The sequence below is a fragment of the Aquarana catesbeiana genome, linkage group LG05 (assembly GCF_042186555.1).
Source record: "Aquarana catesbeiana isolate 2022-GZ linkage group LG05, ASM4218655v1, whole genome shotgun sequence".
Classification (NCBI taxonomy): domain Eukaryota; kingdom Metazoa; phylum Chordata; class Amphibia; order Anura; family Ranidae; genus Aquarana; species Aquarana catesbeiana.
This window is the reverse complement of record NC_133328.1, coordinates 361348062-361374510: the sequence shown is the minus strand read 5'-3', so window position 1 is coordinate 361374510 and position 26449 is coordinate 361348062. Positions and strand designations below refer to the sequence as shown.

At 40.9% G+C, this 26449-nt stretch overlaps 1 protein-coding gene across 1 annotated transcript in view; it reads right to left on the bottom strand.

Annotated features, from left to right (window-relative positions):
* CDH20 (cadherin 20) overlaps nt 1-25161 on the bottom strand; it is a 691588-nt gene extending 666427 nt beyond the window's left edge. The window contains exon 1 of the mRNA XM_073630897.1: nt 24565-25161. The gene's annotated coding sequence lies outside the window, so the exon portion shown is untranslated. The remainder of the gene's footprint in view (nt 1-24564) is intronic.
* Nucleotides 25162-26449: the final 1288 nt, after the last annotated feature.

The window sequence follows — 26449 nt, the reverse complement described above, 5'->3', positions numbered from 1 at the left end:
ACTGTCTGAAGTTCCTGAGATGTGGGCATGCCTTCAAGACTCTTAAATACAATGCAGGACCAATGGTCCTGCATTGTAGTTGATGATGTCAGAGAGCTGCAACCAGTTAGGCAAATAGGAGGTGCTGCTTTAGAGGACCAGTCTTACAAAGTGGAGGAAGCCTGCAGGAGTGAGGAATAAGGTAAGTATTTCACCCTATGCACCATTCCCTAGACAAAATACATATTTATTGCTTGTAGTATGGAGGGGAAACCACTGCAAGGGTAACTTTTTCTCCAGCCCAAAGTTCACCTTTAAGTGAAATTAGACTGTTAATGTAGTCATACTTTTCTCATGGATTTGAAAAAATGTAAAAAGAACATAGAGGTATATAAGGTAAATGAACCTTTCTTATCCAGTTATAAAATAACTGCTGGACAATTTATTTGAAATGACTATTAACTACATCTCAGTGAGATAAGTCAGTTGGAAAGATACCAGCTTTCTGTTTCAGTTGCTTTGCCTCAGTCCCTAGTGAGGACTATGGTTCATTTAAGTGTGGCTGTGGTAATAATATATGTTATGGTTAAAGAAGTTGAGGTATGGTCATAAATTCAATGACACCTTGGAGCAGATAACTGGATCTAAATGCTCACAGATTCTGCATTCCAGCCAGGTGTTTAGTAGTTCTACTTTCTAAAAGCTAACCATTTAGCCAGATGTCAAACAACATTTAGCTCTCATAAACAGCTGTAGACGGTGCCATCAAATAGAATTATAATTTTATTAATTCATCTTTAATTAGTTGATACAGCACAGAACATGCAGTAATTTAGTCATAATTGCCTTGACTAAGACACAGCACTTGAAGGGATAGATTCTGCCTGTGATACTTTATTACATGAATAATGATCATGAAAAATAATTATAAATGTGATAATGTTACTTTCTTTTTATGAATCTCTGACAGTAGCGTAGGAAAGGTAGTACCTATCAAAAGGATTTCAGCACACATCATATCACTAATGTAGCTTTAGCTTAATTGACATAATGTAGATGAGAGTGGCTATGCACCCAACATGGATTAATGGCAGCTGTGTAAAAATAATTTATTACACAAGTCAGTCTTAGCACAGTGTACTTTTGTTTCATATATAATGGCCATTCTGTTGTAGAATGCAAAAATTGCTGAGATATATTTTTTAAATTTGCTGAGATACAGTACATTTTTGGCTATATGGAGTACTGAAAAATGATGGCTGTAAAGAAATATAAAGGCCAAGGTCAGGTTATGTATTCTTATATGTAAATGTAAAATATGTATTCATAATTCTGATTATGTCACCCATATTAGAATGCTAGAAGAAATTAGACTTGTTTGATGGTTATCCTAACAGGAAACCTATTGCTTTTATGTACGCTGGTATGAACCAAGGTCAAAACATTCCTAACTATGGAGGAAAAAGGTTAAAGCTGCTTTACCTCACTGAAGACTGACATATTTATTGCTCTCTCAAGTAAAAACCAAGTGTTCAAGTAATCAAACAAGAAAAAGTCTTCAAATCTAAATAGGTAGTAATCATTGATGGATAATTTTATTGCAGCTAAAATCACTGAAAATTGACAGGTCTTGAGTTCATTTAGGTCTGTCACCTTTCATGGATTATTACCTGCAGTACATAATCTGCTAATTATCACTGCAGTTTTGAGGGCTTCAGTAACTTCATTGACCTTTGCTGGATCCTCTTAAATCCCCAGAGAGCACATTTTTGTTTTATCTTCAAAACTCTAGGTCAATTCATAGAGTCATATATAACTCTAGATGTGTAGAAACATGAGTTTAGTACCTAAAAAGAAAGACTTGCAGATGTGAGGAGTCTCTGTTCCAAAACTGTTCTGCGTTGTCGCTTCAATAGATGTAATTGGAGTTTTAATGATGATTTTCTGCAGTTGTTCACACTGCAATAGTCCTCAGTTTGTGTAAATTTGACCCCCCCCCCCCCCCCCCCCTTATTGTAGAGACAATTTTCACATGCATATAAAAAATAGCATTTTTTGCTTGAAAATTTGTTAAAAATCCAACAAACATTATACATTATATGTGTGCAGGGTGTAAATACGTGTTTGCATTTGCACGTGTGCACAGGGGGACAGGGGTGCTTTAATTTGTTTTTACATTTTTCTATTCATTTTTTTTTTCATTCAACTTTATTGCTTTCACAAGGGATGAACAACATCCCTTGTGATAGCTTGGGCAGTGACACGTATCCTGTTTTAAGAGATTAGGGGTATATTAGAACTCCTGATCCCTCCTCTGCCCTCCAAGGCAGCTGATCAAACTAAGATCAGTTTTTAATCGGCTGCTTCCCTGGCCAAGTAAACACAGAACTGAAACCAGAAGAGACAAAATCCTTGTCATGTCCAGCTTCATTCATCACAAAGAAGAGAGTGTAAGAGGTATCTCTCCCTCTCCTCTGTGTGCAGCCAGCCAGGTTGTAGCAGAGGCCAGCGGCAGAGGGATGGGCCCTTCCAAGACCTTTTGAGTCACTTGGATTACTTTTACCAAAAAGGCCATCGCTGTCACTAGAAAATAATGCCAAGATCATGGCTGCAGCTGAGGGCCTATATATATATATATATATATATATATATATATATATATATATACAGCCTAAGGACAGCAATTATTTAATTGTTAGAGCAGCCTTTCTCAACCGGGGTGCCGCATAAAGTTCTCAGGTGTTCCGCGGCAAAGGAATTAAAAACCAACTAAAGTAGGCAATTAAATCCAATCTTTTTTAATGTCAGATCAAGTCTTTTTTTTTTTTTTTTTTTTACTGCCGGTGCTGGTCCAGTCCATTTTAACCCCCATTAAATTCACACAACATAATAAGTTCACACCATTGGTTTCTAAATACACGTTGGTTGCCTGCATACTTTTCTGGGTTGCAGAGAGGAGTAGTGGCAGCGGCAGAGAGAAGGAGAGAGCCAGGAGGAGGTTGAGTGGGGGGCAGTAATCAAACCCTGCACACACCCGATCTAAGAGCAATCCAGTGTTAACTCCTGTGTACAGACAGGAGGGAGGGGAGCTGGAGGGGGGAGGGGGAAAGAGCACAGCCTTCATCTCTTTCCAGGTCTCTCCCCCTCTTTGCTGCTGTTACTACTCATATATCCAGTAAATTTCGGGAAGGGGGAATTGTTCTGGTGACACAATGGTAGAAGTGTACCAAACAATTGTTTTGTGATAGGTGGGGGGGATTGGAGGGGGGGGCAGAATTTGTGCTAGGAGGGGGGATTTGTGCTAGCGGGCAGGGATTTTAGGAGAGAGGATTTACAATCTACTGACCCCTGAACTCTGCCTCACAAACTACATTTCAGGGTTTGTACACATGAAGTGCACGGTTTCCCATACCACACACAAAAGCACTGCCTTTTGCAGATGCACAGGGGTGCCATTAATTCACCACACACGTCTAGCAAATGGACATTCGTTCACGCCCACTAAAATGCATGTATTTTGGTGTGGCACAATTTTAAAAATCATTGGGGTGCCTTTTTTGTGTGTAGATAGAACAGCCCACAGAAAAATGCAATGTGCAGGAACATGCAAAAGAAGCATGTGCACTGGATGCCCCTCCTGGTGTGAATGAACCCTCATACTAGTGTGACCTGAGTTTGTGCACAATTCTAAAGGGAGCCTTGACTAAAATGAGGTTGAGATGCACTGTGTTAGGGTTTTGGTAATCACTAAAGGAAAGCACTATAATTTTACTGAAACATGGGTTATCAAAAGGTGAAAGGTGAACATTAGGCTCATTTTGAAACAAATTATAACACAAATTCGTATTCTTGAACCTTTAGTTTAAATCAGCTAAACACATTCCAGGTGCATCAAGATAACATATGTTCGATGTCTTAAAGTAGTAAAAAACAATAAGGGCCAAACAGAAAAGCCTGCATTCTGCCAGCATGCTGCAGAGTGGGACACTTGCTCTTTGTGTGAAAGCAGTGGTCTTACTTCAGACATCCAAAACCTTCCTCTACTGAGTCAGACCCATAGTTCTACAGTCAGGAGTGCTCACACTGCCTGATAATTGGATAGCTCTGGCTCTGACTCAACAGAGGACATGTAAGACTTCTGCAAACTTTGGTTGTGGTGCACCTGGACTATAATAAGCTAATTTAAAATTAAATAGGCTTTAGACATTTATCAAAATGTTTGCATTTTTTTAGTCTACAATATTTACCAGTAGATCTCATTCTTTGGATTTTCAGGTCACACTACTTGGACAGCTGCTAACGATCAGTCACAAGAGATTCAACAAGGTGCCAATCTGACATCAATGTTATGCCAACAGAAGCCATATGGATATTGCCTGGATGATTAAGACATCTGTGAGACATATCATGGAAAGAGTGGGAATTCCTCCACTGCTCCCTCTTTTTCAGAGATTTGTGTGAAGTATTGTATCCCTAGAAGATGCAGTATTGTATCCCTAAATCCAATATGTTTATCTTTACATTAAATGTTAAATTGATATATCTGTCCAATGGCATGGAAAAGAATGGGGATTAAGAATGAAAAATACAACTGAAATATGAAAAAATAAATTTGAAATGAAAAAGAGCTGTGAAGTAAAATAGAAGGATTTCTAAAACCTTACAACACACTTTTTGCTACAGGTAAGCCTATAACAAGGCTTACCTGTAGCTACCCAGGATATGTCCTAAACCTGAATGGTTAAGGAGATATCCCCTCTATTTGTATGTGCTGACGTCATCGGCACATGCGCAGTGAAGAAAACTAAAGCAATGGCACGTACGTGCTGTTGCTTCGGTGAATGTGCCATTACCGGCGGTTCCTGCGTGCATGCGCTGGAGTGACTTCATCGTGGCTCAGGCCAATCACAGCACCGGAGCCCGCGATACCCGGAAGTAACTCCGGGAGCGATGTCGGCTGCCAGAGAGGTGTACGAGGATGGCTGCAGGGGCTTCGATCTCAGGTAAGTAATTTATAATGAGCTAGTAGGCTACTATGCCTTTGTCTTGCAGGTTTTTTTTTTTTTTTGTCCTAGGGTTTACAACCACTTTAAGGGGGTGAGAGGACAGAGCAAGGGTCATGAAAAATAGCAATTATAGAAAGACAGTTTGTGAACAGAAAGAATTGGAGAGCTTAATGAGAATGGCAGAAGAACAAGTTAACACCTTTAGGACAGATCTGTCTGTGCTCACATATTGATAGTGACAACTGACATAATGTTTGCAACTAGTATCTTTAATGAAACTGAGGAAATATTTTACATATGCCTAACAAAAGAGTCTCAAACTTTCCTCATGTTGGTTCAGACACTACTAGTTTTAAAACTATAGCTCCACTTTAATTGAAAACCTGTATTTAAAAACTAGTGTGAACCTATAGTATTATTTTGATTTAAATCTTCATGCAATAATTTTTGGAAAATTGTGCAAAGGCTTTAATATAAAAGCTTAGGCAACCAACATGGACAGTACAGTGGATAAGTGGTTAGCACTGTTTCCTCTGGGTACTCTAGTTTCCTCCGAAGATATGCTGTCAGGTTAATTGCTTCCTGTCTAAATTGACCCTAGTATGTGTATGTATGAATGTCAGTTTGGGACTGTAGATTGTAAGCTACTTGGGGACAGGGATTGATGTGACTGTACAATATATATGTAAAGAGCTGTGTAAATTGACAACGCTATATAAGTAGTTGTAATAGATAAATAATACTGTTCCCGTGTAAAACATACCACAGTAGTTATAGACCTTTATAGACATCCCATCATTACTGTTCTACATGACAATGAGCACACACATGCTATATGTATAATTCCCCTATTGGTTAATAGTGCACAGATACTGTATGCACCAACATAAATGTTCAAATAAGCTTGTTGATTCTTATTGGTGACGGGATTTTAAGGGACAGGAATCTGGTGACTTCATTTGAGTTATCTGGCTTACAAAACACAATTTTTTTCACAAATGAAAAAAGAGTCAATATTGGGACATCATCACAATATTTTCTTCCTTACTACTTGTCACATACAATTTATTTCATTGACCGATCACAAGTTTTATGTCTTAGTGGGATGCTTTGAGATTGCTTATTCTCACTATTCTTTTTGTTTAATCCCATATATGATATTTTATGACTATTTTATGCATATCTATGTAGAGGTACATTGGGGGAAGGAGGGGGGTTCAATAAAGCTGCTGCACCACTTTTCTGGTGATTATTCCTCTTGTTAATGTATTGCACCAAATTAATTAATAATTTAAGACACATTTGGTTCTGACAGCAATTCGTGCACCAAATTGAGGTAATTCTAAAATGAACCACTTTTACATCCTGTTGGATTGAATGCATCACCTTTACAATGTGTCACACTGAATGTGCCAAATGTAAACGTAGAGCTAAGAGCTACAGAGAGAAAAACTGGCTCAGACATATTTTGCAAAAGTGTCTTTCATGCACAATAATGCCCCGTACACACGGTCGGATTTTCCGACGGAAAATGTTCGATGGGAGCTTGTTGTCGGAAATTCCGACCGTGTCTAGGCTCTATCAGACATTTTCCATCGGAATTTCCGTCACACAAAATTTGAGATCTGGATCTCAAATTTTCCGACAACAAAATCCGTTCTCGTAAATACCGATCGTGTGTACACAATTCCGATGCACAAAGTTCCACGCATGCTCGGAATCAAGCAGAAGAGCCGCACTGGCTATTGAACTTCATTTTTCTCAGCTCGTTGTATGTGTTGTACGTCACTGCGTTCTTGACGTTCAGAATTTCCAACAAGATTTGCGTGTATGCAAGACAAGTTTGAGCCAACATTCGTCAGAAAAAATCCATGGATTTTGTTGTCGGAATGTCCAATCGTGTGGCATAAAAGTGGATTAGCATGAGCCAAATCCAAGTACAAGTTCTAGACAGGTATATGAATTTGGCGCATTCCTCACCACTTTTAGAATGCATGAGAGACAGTTTTGCAAAATCTGCCTGTGCCAGTCTTTATAAATTCCAGGGGTTTATCCTGGACACACTTTAGTTTGATATTATTTTCACTTCAGAAGGATGGTAAAGGTATATAATTAAATATTTGTCACAGAAGATAGATGAACGCTACACTTTTTTGTTTTATTTATTTTATCTTGGTGTGAAAGGTATGAAACACACTTTGTGTGAGCAAGCTGCTCATTTAGTATTTGGTAAATTATTTCCTGGTTGCGCTGAGAAATTATTAACTTTCATTAATCAAATTTATTTAAAAAAAAAATCAACTAGTATGTCTTCAAATTAACTTCCCCACATTAGATGAATAGCGCTGTGAGTCAATCAGGCTCCTCTTCTTTGCCCAATGCTAGTCTAACAGCATAATCATGCTTACAGAGAAATCACAGGTATGACCTTTTCAATGTACCTGTCTTTTACTGTCTGGATGATGATAGTCTGAAGGAGTAAAGGTAATTGAGGGAGCTTAATTTCAGCAATCAGTTTTCACTTTTTCTTTAACAATTAGCTTGGCTTACACACAGCAGCAGCACTCTAATCTGATTAATTTGAGCTTGAACAAAAGGATTTTTCAGGTGGCTTTAGAAGTGACACATGCTTTTCTATCAAATGATAGTAAGTCAGCTTTAACTGGCAAAACGGTATTGGACAGTAGTTTGCTGTGGCTGTCCTTGTTCTCGCTGGTGCAAAACCGTCCTGCCACTAGCCAATTTCTATCAAGCTCCCATTAAAAATTAAAAGACCGCAGATGTTACACTAGGGTAAAATTTGCCAGCAGCAGGACATTTTTAATGAGGAGAACTGGCTGAAATGTATTAGGGAAAAAGAGTACAGAGAGGTGTTTTACTGTTAGAATTACGAAACTACAAATGATACAGCAGTGAACAATTGGCCATCAGAAGGACAATCTTAAATAGTAAGCCTAGGTCCAAATATACTAGATTCAGAGAGCACAGGCTGGATCCAGGGCTGCCAGCCGTCATTATTTTCATGGACAGTTTGTAAGAAACAGTCTGTTTTCTCCGTCTCTTAAAATCTTTGAATGGCAGACATTTCCCATAAAAATACCCTGGCTGGCACCATTCTCCAAGTCTGTAACTGTTTCCTAGACCCTAGAAATCTCCATTACCATTAATTTCTACATAAAGAGGATAGAGGCCATATCTGCTCCCCCTTCCATTCCATTTCCTTTGTCCATACTACAACACCTGACATGCAATGATATGATCTACTGGATGCTATGCTGTGCCTGTAAAGGGCTTGTGCAGACAGCAGATTTGGAACTTATAGTGGGCAATTGATGCTGGTTGCTTGCTACCACTACCTGGGCCTGGGGTTAGTCAATGCCTGACACTCGGTAGACCAGGTTTAGTGACTCAACCTTGGCCCGTGGGGGCCATAATTGGTGAGTGAGCATTCTGTATACTGAACACCCTTTCTCCTTTCTCTTCTTCCCCCTTTTTCCTTTTCTCGCTTGCTCTCCCTCCCTCTTTATATCTTCCTCACACACTTTTTTGCTTTCTTCCTCTCCCTTTTTCCTCCCTCTATCCTCCTACTTGCTCTTTTCCTTCACTCTCTTCTCCTCCTCTCTCCCCCTCTTTCCATCTTTCACCTTCCCTCTCTCTCTCACTCCCTCACCTATCTCCCTCCCTCCTCCCCCCTCACCCCTCTCTCTCGCTATCTCTCTCTCCCTGCCTTCCCACTCTCCCTTTCACCTCTCCCTCCCTTTGCTCTCTTTTTCACTCTCTCCCTCTCAGTTACTTCTCTTTTCTCTCCCCCCCCCCACCCCTGTCCATTTTACCCTCTCCATCACCTCACTCCCTCCGTTTTCTCTCTTTCCTTCTTAGTGCTTTCTCTCTTTATCTCTATCACTGCTTTCCCACTCTCCCTTTCACCTCTCTCTCCCTTTGCTCTCTCTTTCTCTCTCTATCCCTCTCAGTTACTTCTCATTTTCTCTATCCTCCTCTCATCATTTTTACCCTCTCCCTCACCTCTCCCCCTCTATTTAGCCTCTTTCCTTCTTAGTTCTTTCTCTCTTTCTACCTTCCCTCTCTCCATTCCTTCCCTCTCCCTCTTTGCCCTCTCCTAAGATGGGCTCATACAAAGTGTGTGGACAAAAAGCATATTTAATGCAAAGTAAATGTTTTTTTTTTTAATTCTTAGTCCTGAGATTTTTACTGTATGTGAGACTGCCACTTGTAGCACACTAATTAGGAGTATTTTGTGGGTACAAGGTCTGTGGCATAGGTCTTACTTTCTAATACATGTTTCTGTCATATTCCATTTTTCCATTTTAAAAAATGTGCTCCGACTGTAATTTTTTTTTCAAGTTTTGTCAGTATAAAAAGTGGTGGGGGTTTTTAACCCTGGTTGGGACTTTACTAAAAAATAAGGTGCTGCAAAGGATACAGCAGTGTAAAACTGGCCTGCAGTAACAGGTGCACACTGTTTAAACAGATGGACAGTAAAAAAATGAATGCTCTGCTTTAGGCACCCCAAGCTTAAAAGGCCCTATCAAGATAAAAGAAAAAAAAAGAAAATTAAAGCCCCAAAAGACGACACCTGAGACCAAAGCCCACTTTTTCCTTTTTTTTTTTTTTAAAGAAAAGACTTAAAGCACAGAAAGGTTTGCTATGGATGGGACAGCAGTTTAAAGTGACTGCCAACCTCAGATTAACCATGAAGTACAGTACCTGACCGCGAGATTGTGTTTCCAGTACGATACCATCGCGCTGGTTCTCAGCGACAGGGTGCTGTGCATGTCGCGCTGGCTCGCTCATCGGGAAAGGAAAACATTTTTCCTTTCGTGATGAGTGACAGGCAGTGCTGACAGCTGTCTGGTATGAATCCTGAGGGGGAACGCCGCGCCAAATTTTAAATAAAAAAACAGCGTGAGTTCCACCCCAGGGGCATACCAGGCCCTTAGGTCTGGTATGGATTGTAAGGGGAACCCCCTACGCTGAAAAATTGACGTGGGGGTCCCCCCCAAAATCCATACCAGACCCTTATCCGAGCATGCAGCCCGGCCAGGAAAGGGGGTGGGGACGAGCGAGCGCCCCCCCCTCCTGAGCCGTACCAGGCCGCATGCCCTCAACATGGGGGGGTGGGTGCCTTGGGGGAGGGGGGCGCCCTGCAACCCCCCCACCCCAAAGCACCTTGTCCCCATGTTGATGAGGACAAGGGCCTCTTCCCGACAACCATGGCTGTTGGTAGTCGGGGTCTGCGGACGGGGGGCTTATTGGAATCCGAGAGCCCCCTTTAATAAGGGGGCCCCCAGATCCCGGCCCCCCACCCTATGTGAATGAGTATGGGGTACATCGTACCCCTACCCATTCACCTAGGGAAAAAAGTGTCAATAAAAAAAAGTACACAGCTTTTAAGAGTAATTTATTAGGCAGCTCCGGGGTCTTCTTCTGACTTCGGGGGGTCTCCTTCCGACTTCTCCCGGTGTACGGCCTCTTCTCCCGGTGTTCCGCCTCTTCTCCCGGCCCCTCCGCTATCTTCTGGGTCCCCGCTGGCAAAAGAGCTGGAAGAAGATAGCGGAGGGGCCCGGGAGAGGAGGCAGAACACCGGGAGAGGAGGCCGAACACCGGGAGAAGACGGAAGGAGACCCCCCGAAGTCGGAAGAAGACCCCGGAGCTGCCTATAAATTCATCTTAAAATCTATGTACTGTGTTTTTTTTATTGACACTTTTTTCCCTAGGTGAATGGGTAGGGGTACCATGTACCCCATACTCATTCACATAGGGTGGGGGGCCGGGATCTGGGGGCCCTCTTATTAAAGGGGGCTCCCGGATTCCGATAAGCCCCCCGCCCGCAGACCCCGGCAACCAACGGCCCTCGTCAACATGGGGACAAGGTGCTTTGGGGTGGGGGGGCCGCAGGGCGCCCCTCTCCCCCAAGGCACCCACCCCCCATGTTGAGGGTATGCGGCCTGGTACAGCTCAGGAGGGGGGAACACTTGCTCGTCCCCACCCCCTTTCCTGGCCGGCCGGGCTGCGTGCTCGGATAAGGGTCTGGTATGGATTTTGGGGGGGACCCCTTACAATCCATACCAGACCTAAGGGCCTGGTATTCCCCTGGGGGAACCCACGCCTTTTTTTATTTAAAATTTGGCGCGGTGTTCCCCCTCAGGATTCATACCAGACAACTGTCAGCACTGCCTGTCGCTCATCGTGAAAGGAAAAAAAGTTTTCCTTTCCGGATGAGTGAGCCATCTCGGCGCTGGCTCCCGCGACGGGGCTCGCAGGTGTCAAATCTCGCCGAGAAATGCCGCAAAATTGACACAATATCGCGGTCACCTACTGTAAAATGAAACCCTAAAGCTCCAAATAATAAGAATAAAGTAAAAGGCAGCAAAGGGGTTAATTTCTCAAAGAACCAGCAATCATATTTACAGTAAAGTTTGCCCACTGACCCTAATATCTCCCTATGATGTTTGTAAGCTTTCCCTACAACAGCTTCCAGTACACTGACACTGATCCCAAGATTTTTACTGGAGTCTTGCGTTAACTACTGAAATCTTTTGTGATAGTAATGCAGGGTAAGCACATCAAGTGAAACCAATACAATGATTATTAGCATTAAAATAAGTTATGAGTTAATTATCATAAAATGGAACTTTACCTAGCTTAACTCCAGCTTTGTGCTGTCCCGGAGCAGCCCACAGGCCACTGTCACCTCTAGCCAGTCAGCTTTCAGGTACCGATATCTGGCTATTTTAATTGGTCAGGCCGAGGTGACGTCACTCCTGCACATGCGTGGGACTTCAACCATCTCAACATTACTGAAATTGTGCACTGAGTTATATATGCTCAGTGTACAGTGGTGGATAGGCAGGTAAGAAACTTTAATGCAGAAGAGACAGAGTACGTCTCTTCTGCATTAAAAATCATGCCTGTTTCCCAACATTTTTTAAAATTAAATTAAAGTTCCTAAGATATTACTATGCTATATTGCTTCAATGCAATATTTACTATCGTAACACAGTTGGATTTTAGGTTCTCATACAAACCTTTTATAATACTGCACATATATATTTACTTATATACTTTTATAATCAGGAATATTTCTAACTATTCTAGATTTATTTCTAAATCTTGTGTTTAAAACTTCATTTTTTTTTAAATTAAAGCTCCACTTTAAGATATTATTATGCTTAGTTGCTTCAATGTAACGCAGTTGGATTTCAGGTTAGGTATATATATATATATATATATATATATATATATATATATATATATATATATATATATAGCTAGATAGATATATGGATATCTATTCTACTATAAAACCACATTTATATCAACTTAACACAAAATGTAATTTATGAACTAGTCTAGGTTTACTTCTAAATCTTGTGTTTAAAACTTAATTCTATTGAATTTTAAGGTGATGCATATACTGCCTGTTGGTAGGTTGAAGGACAAGTCATTTAAATACTTTAATGTACTGTAGCAGTATCCCACTAGGCATACTTTGAAGTATCACATTATTAAGATCAAATGGAAATTACTAAGTAATGAAATTGAGAGTATATAAAATGTCCATATGGTTCAAGCAGGAGATAACACTGAAATAGAAAGTTAGGCAATGCGATTACCTCCTGCCTGTGTACATATGAATACATAGCATAGTGGATCATGAATGACATGTGGACCATGTTAGTTAACATTACTGCAAAGCTTTTAACTTCCATTTAGCCATACTAAATTGCACCAATGAATACATAGATATATAAAAAATTATACAGCATGAGTGCAATAAAAATAGCTTAATGGGCTACTATGTATTCTTGCACATACACTTATAAACTAGCTAAATTGAATTGTTTCCATTTTACTTTTAAAAGGTTTATGGATTGAGTTAACACAAATGCACTGCGTACCATTTTTCTTTTAGTCATTGTTCAGATGCTGAATGAAGACATTTTATTTTTGCTATCTAAGATTTGCAGGCATGAAATAGATATGCTGTAAATATGACAGAATATGTGATAATATCTTCTGGTCTTAGAAACCAAACGGACTAGGAATTGCACCAGGTTTTATTTATATTGCCATGTGTTACTTGTAGCTGGTGGCTATTATTCACTGAAATAAAAAAAGTTTAAGGGACGAAATTGCAGTTTTGAAACTTACACCATAGTTTCAATACAAACACCATAGGGGGAATTATTCTAGTGGGGAGAGACACTCAGTAAAAATCAGACAGGAAACCTAACCTTTTCCTACTTTATACAAAAATAAATAAAGTTGTGGCTGGAGAGGACTTTAATGGTCTGGCAATATTTCAATGGTTCCAGTTGTGGCTTAAACACTGGCTGCAATATTTATATTTATATGGCATTTGAATTTTTGCAGGTTTGCGGTCATTGACTAGCATTCAATACACGTATAAGATATAGCTATCCATTGTTAAAGTTGCTATATAATCATACATTCATTGTAGCAATCCATAATACAGATTTAAGTTTGAATGCATCTTAATAAATTTAAATCCTAGTTCTAATGGTTAGAATGAACAAGCTTATTTGGTTTCTTAGTAATGACAAATCCAATAACTACAAAGCCTACCCCTATTCTTACTATTCATATAGTCCACTCATAAGACACATATTCTCTCTCTCTCTCTCTCTCTCTCTCGCTCTCTCTCTCTCGCTCTCGCTCTCTAGTCTGCTGTGTATAACAACCCAATTCCCTGCGAAAGAAAGGAAGTTTTTATTAAATTCAGATTTGTTCACATATTTCACTTGGTAGAAGAAATATGTAGCTTGAAGGTTGTTGATAAACTAAAGATGCAAAATAAATATGTGTGCTCCTTTCTTTTCATCCATATTATTCCAGTTTATAAAAGTAGTATGAATTTTTCTACATTCTTCAGATGATAGAGACTGCTAATGTGATGACATTCTTATTCCTTTCGTTGACATGAAATAAATCGAAAATACCTTCCCAGACACTGGAATCCCCTACTGTGAAAATGCATGGTCCCTTATACATACCCTGTGCTCCTTTACACAAATTACCTGGACTATAAAATATCCATATACAGATTTTTCCCAGAGCTTAGTAAATGAGGTGAAATTTCACTTTGCAAAGAATACCCAATTGCATGCAAGGAAAACAAAAAAATAGCATTTTTGCTTGCATGTGATTGGATTTGCCTCTAGTAAATCAACCCCTATGATCAAGCAATGTCAAACTGCAGTCATGCAAGAAGAAGGCATAATATATGTTTTAAAATGTGATAGGTACGTATTTTTAAATCCTGCTTGAACTGCCTCGAAATTGTCATGCTTTGTAAATCACCCACCAAGACATGTTAACTTCACATAAAATTTCTGTTCCTCTGCTTCTAGTATTCCACTGAATCAGAAAGAGGAAAGTAATAAACAGAGTGATCCATCAATTTTCTTTTTTCACCACTGTTTGTAAAAAAATATCAGTTACTGACAACATGAATTGAAAAATATCCTGGTGAGAGGTTATGTCCCTTGCTGTACATCCTCTGTTACTAAAATCATTGATTGGCATGCTAACACCTTTACTTACTGCAGTTGAATAAACAGCTGCTATTGCTTTGTCAATCATCTGGATACATCACTAGCTAGCATTTTAACTTTTATTGTTAAAAAGAACCTGTCAAGATAGAAATATAAGGGTTTCCACTGTTGACTTGTTTTGAAGGAACAGGCTCTGGGGCAGTCATCATTATTTCTTTACAACTTGCTGAGTCTCTGACCTGGAACCAGCATGTATATATTTGATGTTGGAGCTCTTGGGATAATAGGTAACTTACACAAAAGCACACACATACACACCAATGTTTTGTGATGATGAAGATGATCAGCTATACCATTTATGTGTGTCTTTATTGATACAGCTGGTCATACACTGCAAATTTCATTCGGTTCCTGATGAGCAGGCCAATATTTGCCTAATGGATGGCCCTGTTAGCCCCTCCTTGCCTGACATCCTTCAGAATCAGAATGCAATATCCTGGCATAAGAGATTCTTTGGCCCATGCTGTTAGTGTTGATAGGGGAAACAGTTCAAAATCCATCAAAATCCCCCGCTCCACATTTGACACCTTTCGGGGGTCAAGGGTACCGCTTCCGGGCCATTCAGAAAGCGCAGCGTGCTTCTTGCCTGTGCAGTAGGGAACCGGCTGTGTGTTTTCTTTTACAAGCAACATTGCGGAATCCCTGGACAGGAAAGTGTCCTAATATTAAAAGTCAGCAGCTACAGTATTTGTAGCTGCTGACTTTTAATTTTTGGAGGGGGGGCTGGAGCTCCTATTTAAAGTGATACTAAAGTCTGATTTATTGGGGGGTTAAAAATAACAAACATGTTATACTTACCTCCTCTGTGCAGTGGTTTTGCCCAGAGCAGTGGTTTTGTCCAGAGCAACCCAGATCCTCCTCTTCTCTGGTTCCTCTTTGGTGCTCCTAGCCCCTCCCTTCTGTTGAGTGCCCCCACAGCAAGCAGCTTGCTATGGGGCACCCAAGCTGAGCCGCAGCTCCCTGTGACCATTCAGACATGGAGCAGTGGCCCAACCCCACCCTGCCTCTTTTCCATATGGCTCAATAACTTTGATTCACAGCAGGAGCCAATGGTGCTTTGCTGCTGTCTCAGACAATCAGGAGTGAGAGTCCAGGATGGCCAAGTCTCTCGTGCAACATTGTTGGATCGAGATGAGGCCCAGGTGAGTATTAGAGGGGCTGCTGCACACAGAAGGCTTTTTATCTTAATGCAGAGAATGCATTAAGATAAAAAAATCTTCTGCCTTTACGCCACTTTAAGTTTTACCTTTGACTGAAATCCTTTATAACAGTAAAGACTTTGGCCAAACAATGACCCTAAAACTAGAATCTGGCCTGTCCAATGGTCCCTACTTTATAAAAATATAGCAAAGTGTGTAATGCAGGCTCAATTTACCACTTAGCAGCAACAGCTCTAGCCCTTTGGGTTTCGCAGTACAGTACCTTTTCAAACATGCCACTTGGTATAGCTAAGAATAATCAGCAGATAGGTCAGGATGCCGACACTTGTTAACCTCCCTGGCGGTTTTCCCGAGTGTGGCTCGGGGTTAAAATTCAGTACCATTAGCGGTAACCCCGAGCCACACTCGGGATCGCATTGCAGGATCCTGGGGCGGCGTTACTTACCTTGTCCCCGGGATCCTGCGATGTCCCCCGCAGTGTCCGAGGGCTCCGTCCTCCTCCGAAGCCTCTCCGTGCCAGGCTCCGTTCCCTGCGAGCGGCGCGACGCACGGGGGCGGAGCCTGGCGGCAAATTCAAAAAAATGTCAAAAGCATAACACATACAGTACTGTAATCTTACAGATTACAGTACTGTATGAAATGATTTCACATCCCTTTTGTCCCCAGTGCTTTGTCCCATGCCCTGCATGCAATTTTACATGATATACACTGTTCTTTCTGCCTGGAAACTGGAGATTGTCCATAGCAACCAAAAAGTGTCCCTTTACGTCAAAAGTGGCTTTAGACCAGCTAGAAAACAACGATAATAAATTAGAACACTTGCAGAATTGAGCGATAGTGAATTGTGGGGAAATTTATTTTATTACTATTTTTTTTTTTTTTTTAATTATTTATTTTTATTTATTATATTATAATTTATGTTTTTGTGTTTCAAACTTTATCATACCCGGGATATCTACTAGACTCTGGTTTGGACAGATTTAAGTGTGTTATTGTTAAGATTTACAGACCTACAATATAAAACGCCAAATTTCCATGCAAAATAATGGTACCGCTTTCAGCACCTAAAATCCGAAATAATCATACCGCCAGGGAGGTTAAGGACTTGGCCTAAATTGTGCCATACAAAGTCATATTTTCTCTCTGACAGAATAAGTCCATGTGACAAAGGATGATGAAGGACACAGAAGCACACTAAAACTTTTGTTGGATGAATGTCAAAAGCATTCTCCCAGGGTGCACCAATTTTCCTCATACTTTCTCCAATACTTTGACATCCTAAGACAGTCAGGTCCAACTATTTGCCAAAATGCTGTAAATATTTTGATTGGGTATTTCAGTAAAATATACAACATTTTGGCCACTAGGTGAAGCTGATTATCATCGGAAGTCATATTTTCAGAGAAAATGTAGGGAAAATTGGTGCAACCCTGGGAAATGCTTGTGACATTCGTCCAACAAAGGTTTTATAAATAGACCCTAAGTGGCCGGGTTCACCACTTCTTGGGCACCTTACACAGTGGCAGACTGGTGCAAGGTGCTAGGATGCTCTCTGCACCCATGCAATGAAATCAATCAGATACTGTCAAGCTAACCTGTCATGGCTCTATGTCACAATGGAGATAGAGTGATGTGGGAGCAGGTGATCAGGTAAGGAAACATTGAGTGGGGTTAAAAAAAGACTTGTCACTGACCACCAATGTGGCTGGTTAACAGCACTCCCCTGACAAGCAATCTGGGAATTAACAGGACTATCAATAATCAATGGAGGGGGGCACTGTCCACCAATTTATGTGTAGATGGTGATCTATTTACCACTGCAACTGTCCCCCAATATGGGAAAGGGGAATTAATAATTGCTCCCATTGATCATCAATATGGGGTTCTATCAGCACTGTGACTGAACATCAATGAAGGAGGGTTTATATAGTAATGCTACTGGCCACTAATGTGGGGGCTATTATTGCAGGCACTGGCACAAATGCTGGGGAATATTGTGCCCATTAACACCAGTGCTGGGTTTTATTATTATTTTGGTCATGAACACCAATGCTGGTATTTATTATTGCAGTCACTGTCACCAATGGGGGATGTTTTTATTGCAATGACTGACACATGCTAGGGGGTATTGTTGCAGTCACTGACACCAATGCAGGAGGTTATTTTTGTATCCCCCAGCACCAATTATGGGGTTACTATTGCAGCCAGTGATACTAATGCTGGAAATTACTATAACTGCCACATTACTATAACTGCCACAAACTGGCACAATAAGTTTTATTTTATTCCTACTTTTTTTCATCGTAGATTGTGGTATAAAATGCAGCATAATTGACATTTGTGGGCTATGAGGTGTTTTCCAGCCCACAAATAGACTACCTAAGACCCGGTTCACACAGGGGCGACTTGTCAGGTGACTTAGCCACCTGACTAGTCGCGCTCCGTTCTGTACTATAGAACCGTTCTAATAGGAGCGACTCATGTTGCTCCGACTTAGAAAAAGGTTCCTGTACTACTTTTGGGGCGACTTCAGGCGACTTGCATTGACTTCTATATAGAAGTAATTTTGCAAGCCGCCGCTGAAGTCGTGTGCAGGTCGACTCTGTGAGTCACGCTGCAAGTCGTGCCGCCCCTATGTGAACCGGCTCCAACTGGATACAATGCACTTTAATGCATAAAAAACAGCTGCTATTGTGTGGCCCTCTGGAATTGTGTGGGGCCACACATGAGGCCCTCTATACTATATGTACTTAGCAAGCAATTTAACCACTTAAGCCCCGGACCATTTGGCTGGCCAAAGACCAGAGCACTTTTTGCAATTCGGCACTGCGTCCATTTAACTGACAATTGCGCGGTCGTGCGACGTGGCTCCCAAACAAAATTGATGTCCTTTATTCCCCACAAATAGTGCTCTCTTTTGGTGGTATTTGATCAACTCTGCAGTTTTTATTTTTTGCGCTATAAACAAAAAAAGAGGGACAACTTTGAAAAAAAAGCAATATTTTTTACTTTTTGCCATAATAAATATCCCCAAAAAATATATAAAAAAACATTTTTTGTTTCCTCTGTTTAGACTGATACATATTCTTCTTCATATTTTTGGTAAAAAAAATCACAATAAGCGTTATAGCGTCTAAAAAATAGGGGATAGTTTTATGGCATTTTCATTAATATTTTTTTTTTTTTACTAGTAATGGCGGCGATCAGTGATTTTTATCATGACTGTGACATTATGGCGGACAGATCAGACACTTTTGGCACTATTTTGGGACCAGTCACATTTATACAGCGATCAGTGCGTTTAAAAATGCATTGATTACTGTGTAAATGTGACTGGCAGTGAAGGGGTTAAAAAGGAGGGGGTGCTGCAGGGGTTATGTGTGTCCTAGGGATGTGTTCTAACTGTGGGGGGATGGGCTATGTGTGACATGACACTGATCACCGCTCCCGATTACAGGGAGCGGTGATCAGTGTCAGTGTCACTAGGCAGAACGGGGAAATGCTTGTTTACATCAGCATTTCCCCATTCTTCCTCTCCGTGAGACGATCGCGGGTATCCCCGCGAACATCCAGTCTGCAGACATCGAGTCCGTGGGACCTGCGATCACACTCACGGAGCTCGTACCTGTACGCCCATTTGCCTGTCCGTGTCATTGTGTCGACTTATATGTATATGCGGCGGTCGGCAAGTGGTTAAAGTTTATGTATGGCCAAATAATTTTTGGCCATTTGCACAGTGAATAAAGAAATAGCTTTTACCGCTTGCCGACCAGCCGCCGTCATTATACTGCGGCAGGTTGGCAGGGCTGCGCAAATCACCATAGGTGTATGTCGACCTCTTTAAAAGTGATAGGAGGCGCATGCGCCCATGGCGCGATGCCAGAGCCGATGCGCGTGGCCGGTGGCTGCGATGTCCGCCGGCCACCTGCGATAGCTCCACAGAGAGCCAGAATGAGGTTCTGTGTATGTAAACAAACAGATCCTCGTTCTGACAGGGGAGAAGAGAGAGATCTTCTGTTCCTAGTAAACAGGAACAGCGATCTCTCTCTCTTCCTCTAGCCAGTACACTGCCCCCACAGTTAGAAACACCTCCCTAGGGAACACTTAACTCCTTGATCGCCCCCTAGTGTTAACCCCTTCCCTGCCAGTGACATTTATACATTTATGTAATCCCTGGCTATTTTTAGCTCTGATCGCTGTATAAATGTTACTGGTCCCAAAAAAGTGTCAAAAGTGTCCGATCTATCGCAGTCCTGCTAAAAATAGCAGATTGCCACCATTACTAGTAAAAAATAAGTACATAATAAAAATGTCATAAATCTATCCCCTATTTTGTAGACGCTATAACTTTTGCGCAAACCAATCAATACACGCTTATTGCGATTTTTTTTTACCAAAAATAAGTAGAAGAATACATATTGGCCTAAACTGACATTTTTTTGGATATTTATTATAGCAAAAAGTAAAAAATATATATTTTTTTTTTTTTCAAAATTGTTGCTCTTTTTTTGTTTATAGCGCAAAAAATAAAAAACGCAGAGGTGATCAAATACCACCAAAAGAAAGCTCTATTTGTGGGGAAAAAAGAACATCAATTTTGTTTGGGTACAACGTCGCACGGCCGCACAATAGCCAGTTAAAGCGACGCCGTGCCGTATAGCAAAACATGGCCTGGTCATTAAGGGGGCAAATCCTTTCCGGTCCTTAAGTGGCTAATTATATGTGCTCCCATTTTTTTTTTTTTTTTTTTACATACAACATCTTTCTTTTACTCAGTCAACAGTCTCCTGACAGCACCAAACATACAGTGCTTGTCTTGTAGTTCCACCTGTAGTTCACTCACTACACGTATCACATGCTCAGCACCTTCTCCATTCATAAAAATCATTAAATTATTTTCAACGAATACAAGGCACTCTGTGATTGGAAAAGGAGTAAGTAGATGAACGTCATAATCCATCCTCCTCCTATCATAGAGCACCTTGTATTTTTTGAATGAAGAAGCTGTTTAGGGGAGGGACCCACAGTATCTAGAGTATGGCAGATGGTACTACAAGTCTCAGCACCGGACATTTGGTGGCAACAGGCAACTGCTGCCTGGATAACAGTGAGATATGTAACAAACACTACAGCAGCCAGAGATGGAGCATATTTCATTACAGCTAAGTTATTTGTATTGTGCAAATGGCCAAGAATACTATTTGGCCATACTTCAGCTTTAGGTCCATGGTGGTGTAATCAGCCACAACAACAACACCGCATAGCTAAGAGATTATTGCATATGTCTGGCTGCAATTCATCAGCTCAGCTTAAAGTGTCCCTGGAAATCATTTTATTTATATACCATATCTGTGTAGCGTTGATATATTGGAGTGCTTTGAAGGGTACATAGAAGAATTGACATCAGTCCCTGCCCCCAGAAAAGCTTAGGTCCCTACCACACTGATAAAAGAACACACTCTTTCCAGCCAGTATGGTCAGAAGCCAATTAACCTACCAGTATGCTTTTTGGATTTTTAAACACTGGCAATTCTAAACATACAGGCATAAAGAGAACTGTAGGGTTTTGGGTTAAGCATAAAATGTATTTTGAGAGAAAACAGCAATTTATTCCCATCTCTTATCTGTAAAACGGTCACTTGCAGATGCTAAAGCTTTCTCAAAACGCAGTCAAAGTGTACATTAAAAAAAAAAAAAAAAAAAAAAACAGACTGTTAATTAGACTTGCTGAATATAAAATATTATCATATCATTTCTTAAATGTAATGAGCAATGGAAATGCACAGCTATTAATTTCAGCATTTTCGTGACAGTCCACATACAAAACACTACTGATGACAGAGTCCCCTATCAGAATAAACAATTAAGCGCATAATTATTCCAGTCAGATCCCTTACAATGAAATCTTTATTCCGTGTTTACAGCAAGCTTTGGCAGAGATTGCCTGACAGTTTTTTTTTTTGTCAAACTGAGTCTAGCTGGACCCTTTGGCTTCCCTGAGAATCAGCTGCCTGCATTTTTTTAAGCAGCGCCGTATTTCCCTGCCAATAATCTGTTTCGACTCTCTCTGTTATAAAATGTTTAATGGTTAAAAAGTCCTATTCTATTCCATTCTATTACTGCATAGAGCAAGTCTGATAACTGCTCTTAACAACTGGATTCAATTTCTCTTCTACTAGCAGACAATTTTTCCCCTTTTATCTGCCCTGCTTGGTACCAATCTTTCAACATAATCAGAGATCTATTGCTTTTCTTATCAATCTCTCGGGAACAGGGTGACCTGGATATTACCACTCAGGGCTCTGCGGGAATATATTTCAGATGAAAAGTTAACAAGTACAAGTCAATAACTTACAGGTAATGGGAAAGAGTCACAGGGAGTACAGCAAAGGTCGACATGCCCCTCTGCATTATAAAGCAGATAAACCAATGCTCATTGGGAAGTTGAAGAAACTTTTCTGGGTATTATTGAAAAGTTGGGTATTTTATCTAATGACATTTAGCTATCCAAACAATTACAGTATTGCAGCTTATCTGTCCCTGAGATGTGGTGTCTGCATTTGTTTTTTCACACTTTTTTAAAATTTATTTCAACCTAGTAATCATGCCATTAACACACGTCCTGTCCTACAGTGACAACCATACTGAGCAGTCTTGTCACCTTAGGGCAGGGAGTGTGTCTGCACTACATAACACTGTGTTAGGACTACATAACGTCTGCCTCCATATTATGGGGATGTGTTCTGTAGTGCACAGAAATAATGGAGTGATGCTAATTTATAACACTTTTTTATATTTATTTCAACCTGATAATCTTGCCAATTACACACTTCTTATCCTAGGGTGACAACCATAATGGGCAGTCTTGTCACCTTAGGGCAGGGAGTGTGTCAACACTACATAACACTGTGTTAGGACTACATAACGTCTGCCCTAAAATAGGGGGATGTGTTCTGTAGTGCACAGAAATAACAGGGAGTGATGCTAATTTATAACGCTTTTTTATATTTATTTCAACCTGGTAATCTTGCCAATGACACACTTCTTGACCTAGGGTGACGACCATAATGAGCAGCACTGTCACCCTAGTGCAGCGCTGTCACCCTAGGGTGTGTGTTAGCCCAAAATAACACTGTGTTAAGGCTAAATAACACCTCCCCCACTTCCCCTTAACAGGGGTGAGGTTTTTGTAGTCCACAGATATAGCAGGTAGCAATGTTAACTGATAACACTTTTTTATTTATTTATTTCAACCTGGTGATCATATCATTAACATACTTTGGGGTTTATTTACTAAAGGCAAATCCACTTTGCACTACAAGTGCACTGCAAGTGCATTTGGAAGCGCAGTCGCTTTAGATCTGATGGAAAGATCTGAAATAAGGGGAAGCTCTGCTGATTTTATCATCCAATCATGTACAAGCAAAAATGCTGTTTTTTATTTTCCTTGCATATCCCCCTCAGATCTACAGTGACTGCACTTGCAATGCACTTGTAGTGTAAAGTGGATTTGCCTTTAGTAAATAAACCCCAAAGTGTCCTAGAGTGACAACCATACTGAGCAGCATTGCTATCCTAGCACAGGGAGTGTGTTAGCACTACATAACACTGTGTAAGGACTACATAACACCTGCCTCCATAATAGGGGGAGGTGTTCTGTAGTGCAGAGAGATAACAGAGAGTGATGATAACTGATAACACTTTTTTTATATTTATTTTAACCTGGTAATCTTACCAATGCCACATTTCTTATCCTTGGGTGACAACCATAATGAGCAGCGCTGTCACCATAGGGCATCGTTGGCACCCTAGTGTGTATGTTAGCTTGACATAACACTGTGTTAAGGCTAATGAACACCTCCCTCACTTTTCCATAACAGGGGAGATGTTTTGTAGCCCACAGAGTTAGCAGGGAGCAATGATAACACTTTAAAAAAAATGTATTTCAACTTGGTGATGGTGTCATTAACACACTTCTTGTCCTAGGGTGAAAACCGTGCAGAACAGCACCATCATCCTAGCACAGGGAGTGAGTTAGCACAACATAACATTGTGTTTGGACTACATAACATCTGCCTCCACAATAGGGGGATGTGTTCTGTAGTGTACAGAGATAACAGGGGGCGATGCTAACTGATAACACTTTTTTTAAATTCATTTGAACCTGGTGATTGTGCCATCAACACACTTCTAATCCTAGGGTGACAACCGTACTGAGCAGCATCGTCATCCTAGCACAGGGAGTGAGTTAGCACTACATAACACTGTGTTAGGACTACCTACCACCTCCCTCTCTTCTCCATAACAGGGGGAGTTGTTTTGCAGCATACTGAGATAGCAGGGGACAATGCTAACTGATAACAGTTCAGAGGCAGACAGCACAGGTTATTACAGTTATCAACTTCACAAGATTTCTGACAGCTACTTTTTTTTTGCACTTGTCCAACAGATATAATTAAATATTTCAGTGGTATATTTAACAGATAAAATTGAACAAATAATAATAATAAAATAATAAGAGTTTACATATAATGTACAGCCCTATAGGAATGCCAGTGGCAGATGGGAGCTGTCCAGGGTGCTGAAGTCAATACATTAAACTTGCCTGATGTATTTCAATGTGCACGTACTGTACATAACCCACACATTTAACGCCAGAGGCTTCCCCCTTGTGTCTGATCATTATGTATTCCCAGATTCTATTGAACTAACATAAAGAGCTACCTAGCATTGCGATTGCTTTGCCATCATGATGTCTTAGTAGACCCCTGGCATATTCCTATGTAACACAGCTCAAAAGAGAAGGAATAAAAACTTCTTTACCTGCTGTCTGATGACTTCTTCCAGTGATGTTATGTCCTCCTGCTTGTCTGGGGAATGTTTCCAAGGATCCAGCAATGTACCTGTGATTGTGAGCTGCTTGTACAGAGCAAGCAGAGTGCTGCCTGTGCCCTGCCTGCTGTCCACTCCTCCAGGCTCCTTTCCAATCCTCTGTGTGTGTTCTCAATGTCTAGCGATGGCTGTGAAGGCTGCAGATCGATAGTGTACACTAGTTTGGTGCACGCACCCTGCTCACTCACATGCTCTCCCTCTCTCTTTCTCTCTAAGTGGATTCTGTCTGCTTGTGCCACAGCTTCTCATTCTCCTGCTCATGAATATTCTGACAGAGGTTAATGCTGCTCAAGTAAATTGAATTAGCCAATTGGTGCCAAGAGCTGCACTCCTTCCTTCTCAGGAGGTGTCTGGACCAGCACCAGATGGAAGTCATTAGTGTCCAGTTTTCAATCCCCCCCTTTTTGGCTCAGTCCCTGCAGGATTGTTTTATTGGACACCTCAGGGTGATCCCCAAGGGAAGGATGGAGCTTAAACATTGCCTTCACATTGCTCTAACTAAGAAAGGCAGCTGCCTGTTACAGGGAAAGAGATATTGTTCAAATGGCTTTCTCAGGAGGATGAGCAGCCTCCCTTTCTTGTTACAGGATCACTTGCTCTATTGATTTTGCTTTGTGAGACATGACATTTTCATAGTTAAAACCATAACTACAAGCAGACGCCTATGTCATTTACACAAGTCAATACCTAGCAAGTGCAGATTGCAATCAAATACACTAAAAAAGCAGTTCAAGTCACTGTTTGTGACTGCATGGTATTATTTGGAATGTTTTTTATATATATAATATATATATATATATATATATATATATATATATATATATATATGAAGCTCAGAAGCTCAGAGCACTCAGGGTATTTGAAAGAGCATAATTAATCCAAGGATTTAGTTACTGACATTCTGGTGGGTCACAGCCCACCTTTATAAAGCCATTGATTATTGGATTATTTATGCTATTTTAAATACTTGTGTCCCCTGACCTTCATGTTTATTTGGTGGCTATCCCTTACACTTTCACCCAGGACTTTATTAAACCCACACATGCAGGGATCAACTAATGTTCTTATTATTTTATAGGATTTATATTGCGCCCAACAGTTTGCATAGTGCTTTACAATATAAAGGGAGTCAGTGCAGTTGTAATACGATGCAATACTCTTGAGTTTATAATCTAACAATTATAGACACATATATGCACAGACATCTACATGAAATATTTGTGTTCACATTTTTTTTATGCTTCACAGTTTACTGAAGTCTCTTTCAGCCACTTTCTTTCTACATGGAGTTGCTCCAGCAATCTCTGTGTGGCATTTCTCAGGGTAGACTGATGGTGGCATTTATGGACAATGCTCTAATAACGTTTGAGGATACAGCCTCTTCTGCTCTCCATTAAACTCACACTAACCTAGCTGGATGCATCATCGGTCCAATGCTGCATCTGTCAACTGTCAGCTCTAACACTGAGAACCGAGCGATCAAACACCACTGATCGCTCTGTTCTCAGAGCTCCCTGAGCAGAGAACCTGTGACTGTCAGTCGGCAGCTCTCTGCTCTTCCCCAAACCCCACACCCACCCACCCCACCCCACTGGAGCATTGGGCTGTGGAGGGGGCTGGGGTGGCCGACTGAGAGGCTGACAGGGGTTCTGGTTCAGGCATGTGGGTAGATCTCGACCATATAGTCGCGATCCTTTCCAAGCCTGGATCGGCATGGTGATGTCAGTCAACAGCGGGCTTCAGCCTCAGCAGATTGAACTGCACTCCTGTGACCCACAGGAGAGGTACAACCAAACAAGGTTTGGCTGTGCATCTC